Here is a 7,753-nt window from a genome sequence, read left to right as displayed (position 1 = left end):
TGCTACTCTTTGGGCCCATATGTCGCAGCAGACAATATATTGGGGGACAGAGAGTAGCACTCTTCCTATCTTTTTAGAAAATAATATGTTAGTTTGGACTTTTTTAATTTTATTTCTGTTTTTATTTTTTATTTTTATTATGTTTATGTAGGTGTTTAGTTTTTTGTGGGTCTTGGGTAGGCCGCCTTAGGCGGACTTCCCTCCATTAGCCTTGGTTTTACGAAGTTTAACCAGATAGGCTAGGTCAGGTGGTAATGTTTTTTGCTTCGCCCTCATAGTAGGGTAAAATGTTTTTGTCACAGTGTGGTCACGTCCCCCATTGACAAATCATCTGGAGCGCACCAGCTACATAGGTCACGTCCTTGCTGGCACCTCCAGTGAAGCATTAACAGCATTCGGTGTCTAAACAACACCTATATGATCTGTCACATTGTGGTCACGCTCCCCGTGACAGTTCATTAGAGCGCACCAGCTACACAGGTCACGTCCTTGCTGGCACCTCTAGGAATGCAGTACCGAAATTGGAGGTCTATAATATAGGATCTAGTTTGCATTGTGGTCAGCCCCCGTTGACAGATCCTCTAGAACTCAACAGCTTCACAGGTCACTACCTAGCTGGAGTCTCTAGTAAAGCAGAAGCAGACTTGGGTGACGGTACTCACGAAGTCAGCTATGCTAACAGTTAAGGAACCAAATATCATCAATATATATGCAATTGTTTCCCAAAATCGAATCTGTCTCCCCCTTCCTCCAAAGGTGGGATTCAGCTATATATATATCTGGCAGGTAAGATTCATGAACAAAATGATATTGTTATGATACAATAAAGTTTGTTCATACTTACCTGGCAGATATATAATCAAAGTGCCCACCCACCTCCCCTCAGGAGACAGTGCACTAGAAAAATCTGACAGAAAATGGGAATGGTTCCATCTTACGCCGCCTCCAGCGGCGGGAATGGGTACTACCACATGGCCGACCACTGCGTGTGCCGGGAGTTTTGAAATTCTGTCGGACTTCGGAGAATACAGCTATATATATATCTGCCAGGTAAGTATGAACAAACTTTATTGTATCATAACAATATCATTTTCGCATAGGTGGATGGAGTTAAGGAAAGCTCAAGGGAAGATCTCGTTTGCTCTACCGCAACCTTTGCCATTCTGCCAATAAATTTAAGTTGCCACTACCGCAGTCAAGACTTTGCGATAAGGCAGTTACGGGTTATGTAAGGCTCGATGTCCTGCACGTCAGGACTCTCGGTCAACGTTCAGGTGGGATTCTTGCAAAGGCACTCATCAAAAGGACGCTCTTCAGGAAAGCGCAAGACAGGACTTCCTTTCCCATACTGCCAATAAATTTTAAGCTTTAGCAGGCATAGTTGTGATACGGGAGAGGAAGCTGGTTGGAGAGTTTCTTCCTCTTCCCAGGATAATTTTGCCAAGCTTTTTAGCCCATCTGAAAGGGTTTTTTTCAGATGATAGATTTTGTTAGTTTCTAGTCGGACTACGCTGCCGAATTGAACATCGTCGTTCTACCTGCCGTAAGCCCAGTCTCTTAACAGGATTCTTGCCCCTTCCTCGTTTGAGACGGGAATCGGAAAAATTAAATGCTTGACTCCCTGGATTACGTTTTGTCAATTCAGTGACTTTCCCCATTGACAATATACTTTCGTTTTGTCAAGTAAGTGGGTATCCCCTCATTGACAAAATATCTTTTTGTCCCGTAAATGGGTTAGTTCTCATTGACAAACATCTCATTAACTTGATATTGCGTAAGCGAATAAGCTCTATTGACAAGATTCGGAAGAGTTCTCATTCGTCATTCGCAGACTCGTACAAGAAATAGACTTGTAGACTACGTCAATGAGCGCTTATGTCCAGTAACATAAGAAGCTTGAGCTGACTGCTTCGATTCTCTTAAGAAGTTTTGTTCATGAAACTTGCCTGTCAGATATGTATGTAGCTGTATTTTCCGAATTCAGCTATATATATGTCTGCCAGGTAAGTATGAACAAACTTTATTGTGATATAATTTCATATTTTGCCTTGCGTTATTTTACTTCTGGTTGGTTCAAGTCATATACGCTTGCTGTAGTTACCTCTTCGGATGGCAAACCGAGAGGTCTATTGTCTATTTTAAGGACATTTAATCGTACTACCCTGCAGCCTTCCAGGAGTTTCCGATTTATCTTTTACCGTTGTATGGTAGTGTTCTGACGACACAAACGCATCTATATATTATTTAGCGTTTTCTGTTTCGCTTAAATATACCAGCTTGAGAGTCTTTCTGCTCAAAAAAAAAAAAATAAATAAAAATAACGGACCTATTTCTTCGTAGAATAGGGTAGCTGGCAACCCAGACATAAAGTTAAGAGACGACGTTCGTAAGCTGCTGGCTGCTGCTGTCACGCTGTGTCTGTCCTCCAGTCAGTGTTACCAGATCTAGCATAATTTTATGCTTTTAGCATAATTTGAGTGTAATTTCCTAGACTAGCATAATATTTAGCATACTCATCAATTTAGCATAATTCAGGGACATTTGGCATAAAAATGGCATAATTTGAGAAAATTTAAGAAGAAATACCATGGAAATGTTTATTTAGTAATAAAAATAAACAAAATATCGTTTACGAAATTTAAAATTTATGTATAATAATAACGGTCGCTGTGGAGTCTTACACGGTCGACTACGAAATGAAACCGTCCTGAACCGGAATTCCTGTACATATCCCGTCCGCTCAGTCAAACTCCAGGAAAGCTGTTCGGACAGACCTCGTCCTTTGCCTCCCCGGACCTACTAATTACTCATATAAACTGGGTTGTGGCTCGTGTTTGGACTGCGGATGGAACAATGCAGCCGCCACTGGTTTGAAATTGTGAATCCTTAGACAGGACAGAGAGGCTTGTGGTTATCAATAAGCTCCCTCTACCTCCTAGGACACGGATGATAGTAGTAGAACTGTGGTTACTGGTACTAGGTAAGAGAAAGATTGCTAAGAAATCAAGTTTCTTTTGTTTATTGTCAACAGTTAGGCAGTTGTATTGAAACCATTTGTGCTTGGCGTCGGAGTCTCTACATATTTATGTTTCTACAATTTGGTAAGGTTGTTTTATGAAGTTTGACCTTAAAATAATTTCATTCTACATGCCCATACAAATAAGGTTGTCCGCCTTTATTTTCCGTTGCATGTTACGGTCAACTATTATATTTATAATAGGTTTTTGTGAAAATAAAGTAGCTATGAAAGTCAGCATAAAGTTAGCATAATTTCTCCATCCTGATAGCATAATTTTGCTGGGTCTAGCATAATCTTGAATGGAGTCTAGCATAATTTGGCAAAAGAGATCTGGTAACACTGCCTCCAGTCCAACCGAGCCAGTAACAGATCGGGCGCTGTCATGCGCTTTAGGTTACGTCTCTCTCTCCTGCGGGATTGACTGACTAACCGTATCTTTGTTGCTGGCGGTACGTCTCTCCTGCGGGATTGACTGACTAACTGATCTCTGCCCTACAATCACGGACCTTTAGCCTAAGATTGAGGGATTTCTTACGTGAATGAATAAACGTGCATTCGTTTTGCCTTACTATGTTCAACAGAGTTATCTCTTAATTCCTTTCGGTGCTCGTTACCGCACGGTATAGAACTACGAGTCTACCGCAACATTGCACTTTTATATTCTCTCCTGCTTAGGCAAAGCGCAGCCTTATTAGGGAAGTAAGCATACTCGGGGAGGGAATGGATGAGCTTGCTGGGGACCATTTCCTTCCTGAAGAAGTTTGTTTCCCCGAATAGACTGCAATTCAGACCACAGTTTTTTCCTACCGGGAAACTGAAATATTATTCAAGATCTAGGAATGATTCTGAACATCTCTCAGTGCGTTTATCACCTGAGGGGATAGAAAGAAGGTGCCGGACATCTGGATAGGGTTTCAGATGTCCTGGATCTTAATCTGAAAGAAGTAAAAGCGATTCGGTAGTCCCTCCAGTCCTCGTAACGAGTTTTGGGAACCAGTGGTCCAGATCAACTCTGATATTCCACAGCTCTCTCATATCTTAAGAAGTATCTTCTCTCGGTCCCTGTTCGAGTTTACGAGAAAGCCTATTATAACAACAGGCGTAGAATGTAACGATCCTCTAGTCTAGAGGTTCGTTACAGGATTGCAAAAGTCCGTACGAATCGTCTAGATCGACGGCAGCAACTATTGACTTCCGAGTGGAATCTTTCTTTAGAAGTAAGTTGAGAGTTGTGGAGACTTTAGGGACGCCCTTTCATTCTTCTCTTCGATATGTTGAGGACGAAGAGGCTTCTTTTCTGCTCCCTTATTCTCGATCCGGGATCGGTACCATTAAATGCCATCCTATGATATTGAACGGGGATGGATATTTAGTCTCTTTTTCCCCTTTTTTCAATCGCTTAGGAAATGTAATAAGAGGATTTATGACGTCACAGGGAGCGACAATGACGCTGATCGCCCCATGTTGGCCTTCAGGATCCTGGATTCACAGAGGTCACATACTTCCTAGTTCACTTTCCAAGGACCTTTTCCGAGAGAGTCGGTCTACTCTAACTCGAAAGGTACCTATAACCTCTCCGCTCTGAGTCTGACTACGTTCAGGCTATCGAGATGTTGACAGGAATAAGATTACCGTCTTCCATTTCCGTCTGAAGAATGGGATAAGCTGGCAGTCACAACTATTAAAGAATACGCAAATATGTTGTTGACGGCCTTTGGGCTCAGAGATTTGCGTCTGTCAAACAACAAAGCCCTTCATGATCTTTGAGTTCTGTGGAATCTCAAACCTCGCTCATCATCTACTTTTTGTCTCACCTGTTTTCTTGGAGTCAGAGACTCGTGCGAGATCAGGCGACATATAGTAGCCCTGAGTTTCTTGTTGACGAAGTCGGTTGCGTTTATCCCCCGATGATCGTGTAACAGAGAACCAGGTTGGACTGTCAGGCATTCTTCCTTCGGGACTGAATCGCCTTTTTGCTCCTCGCTCCTTTCTCCTGGCACCAGAAGCTCGAGTCAGGAGTTGATTCGCTGACGACGTTGGGTTGCGTTGATACACACCCCCAAGGTTTTGCTTAGATTGAATCGCCCAGGCAGTCCAGACACTCATCCTTCAGCGAAGAATAGTGGCCTTATGGTCTTCAGGGTACAGCCTTGCTGTCCTTGATTCGTCTGACTGGTCACTGGTCGGTCACCTGACTTTAGTTACAGACGGACTGACTGTGCATGTCCAGATCGAAGCTTTCAATATGGAACTTAGAACGTAGTCTGAAGTTCTTGATGTCAAAGCATTCGAACCTCTCCTACCTGTTAACTTCTTGCATGTGATCAGGAAGGCCTTCTTCTAACCACCCTAGATACGACAAAGAGGGTTAGTGAGATTTTAAGCCATCGTCACAAGTTTGGCTTTTAGAGAACACAAGGCGGTGTGCTCTCTAACCCTTCAGTTGTGGCCTAAGAATGGTAACCCGTTTTGTCCTTGGGCCAGGAGCTTGGAAGCAAGGATGGCACAAGTTAGTGGGCAGGAGCCAGAGAGAGTCCTGTGCCCTGTCGGGTCTCTCAAGTTTTATCTACATAAAACTCAAGAAAGTCGAAGTCATTCGGGCAATCTGCGTGTTCCGAAAAAGACCAGACTTGCCCATATCGTAGAACAGCCTCGGCTTTAGTGTTAAGGAGTTCTTTCAAAAATGCCCTCTCATTGTGTTTGCACAAAGATTTGAAATCTTTTTATCTGAATGCTACGAGGGTGGAGGGCGCGGCCTCGGAAGCATTTTCAACAGAGCATGGCACTCAGCAACATCCTGAGTACCATGTTTTAGCGAAGCAACTCTGTGTTCACTTCACACTCCTGCGAGATGTGAAGATGGCATATGAGATCTGCTGCTCGCTAGGGCCATACTCTGCAGACACAATCTTGGGGGCAAGAAGTACCACTCATCCTATCCTGTAGAAAATGTTAGGAAGAGCTCTTAATTTAGTTGTTGAGTCGCCGACAACGGCGACTTCTAACTCTTAAGCCTTAGTTAACACACCTTAACTTGGCTAGGTTGGTCAGGTGGTGATATATATATTTATATATATATATATTTTATTTTACTTCTTAGCCCTCATGGTATGGGGTCAATATTGGTCTAGTCACGTCGTGGTCTCGCCCCTGTTGACAGATCATCTGGAGTGCACCAGCTATATAGGTCTCTACCTCGCTGGCAACTCTAGTAGCACAAGCAGACTTACGTGGCAGTAACCACGAAGCCAGCTATGCTAACAGGTGGAACCAAGATGTAAATCATCTGCATGCATTTGTTTCCCAAAATCCTTCTATTCTGCCCTTCCACCTCAAAGGTGGGATTCAGCTATATATATATCTGACAGGTAAGTTTCATGAACAAAATGATATTGTTATGATACAATAAAGTTTGTTCATACTTACCTGGCAGATATATATAATCAAGTACCCACCCACCTCCCCTCAGGGGACAGTGGAAATAAAAATTATGAATAGAAATGGGAATGGTTCCTGATACCCGCCTCCCAGGCGGTGGGAATGGGTACTAACCACTGGCCGACCACTGCGTGTGTCGGAAGTTTTTAAAATTCTGTCGGACTTCAGAAATACAGCTATATATATATCTGCCAGGTAAGTATGAACAAACTTTATTGTATCATAACAATATCATTTTTATAATGAAATTGATAAAAAAAACAGGAATTTGTGGATATTTTTCATAGAAAAATAGTACCGCGAATGTGCGAATTTTCCATGAATAATGCAGGGAAACGTTCCCAAGAGAAATCCGCGAATCCGGAGAACGCAAATACAGGGAGTCCACTGTATAAAAGGTTCAGGCTTGTATACTATGAAAAAATACAAATTACTTTTAAAATTTGGTACTTATGTCTGCTCGGTTAGAGTGTAGTATAATTTTCTTATATTTGATTCATGTATGGAGGAAGCTGAGCCCTCTGAATATTCATGCCCTCATATAAAAAACTGCTACTGCATGCCTTTGGTACTCACAGTTTGCTTTATTGCTGTCTTTTGTCTTGAGTGTAGACTGCTTCTGGATTTTACAGTAATTTTATCATCATTGTTCTTTCAGGCTGTCTTACCATTGTCATGTATTATATCTCAGTATTCAAACTTCAGAGGTCACCGTCACAAATCAAAATGTACTCAGTCAGAACGATTAACGGCAAGGGATGATGAGCCCTCAAATGTTTTGTGTTCAGAAAGTTTAGCTGAGGTAAGTTATTTTGATTTCTTTGCTGGAAGTACCTTTTCAGTTTTAATGTTTGAATGAATAAAATAAATTTTTTTTTAGAAAATATTGAGAAGAGAAGAGATGCACATCTTTCTCTGACAATTCTGGAGTGAAGTATTCACAAGTTGAAAGCCCTGGACCAGTCACAGGGATCCCACAGAAGTGTTGAAGGGATTCTTTGTTGTTGTATGAATAGTATTTGTGAGTTTTTTCAAATAAAATTTGTATTAAGATTATGATGTCCATTGTTTACAACAGGAGTAGGAGTTTTTAGTTCATAGTTCCAGATTTGTGGACACAGATTCGTGGACTTTTGTATATGCAACTTACCCAGTAATTACATACCTAAAAGCTCCACTTATTGTGGCATCTTGAATTCAAAATTCGCGGGTAACACTTCAAACTGTATAGGTGATAGTTCCACTCACCAACGTGAAAATAGGATTGACTGTATGCTGAAAGCTCAGTTTGTTCCT

General features: G+C 41.8%; 1 pseudogene; it reads left to right on the top strand.

The window, feature by feature from the left end:
* The window catches only part of LOC135210368 (ATP-dependent zinc metalloprotease YME1L-like), a 365,863-nt pseudogene that overhangs the window by 173,573 nt on the left and 184,537 nt on the right, over positions 1-7,753 (top strand).

The sequence above is a fragment of the Macrobrachium nipponense genome, chromosome 39 (assembly GCF_015104395.2).
Source record: "Macrobrachium nipponense isolate FS-2020 chromosome 39, ASM1510439v2, whole genome shotgun sequence".
Lineage (NCBI taxonomy): Eukaryota > Metazoa > Arthropoda > Malacostraca > Decapoda > Palaemonidae > Macrobrachium > Macrobrachium nipponense.
Note: the sequence above shows the minus strand (reverse complement) of the source record. Positions and strands in the feature narration are given on the sequence as shown.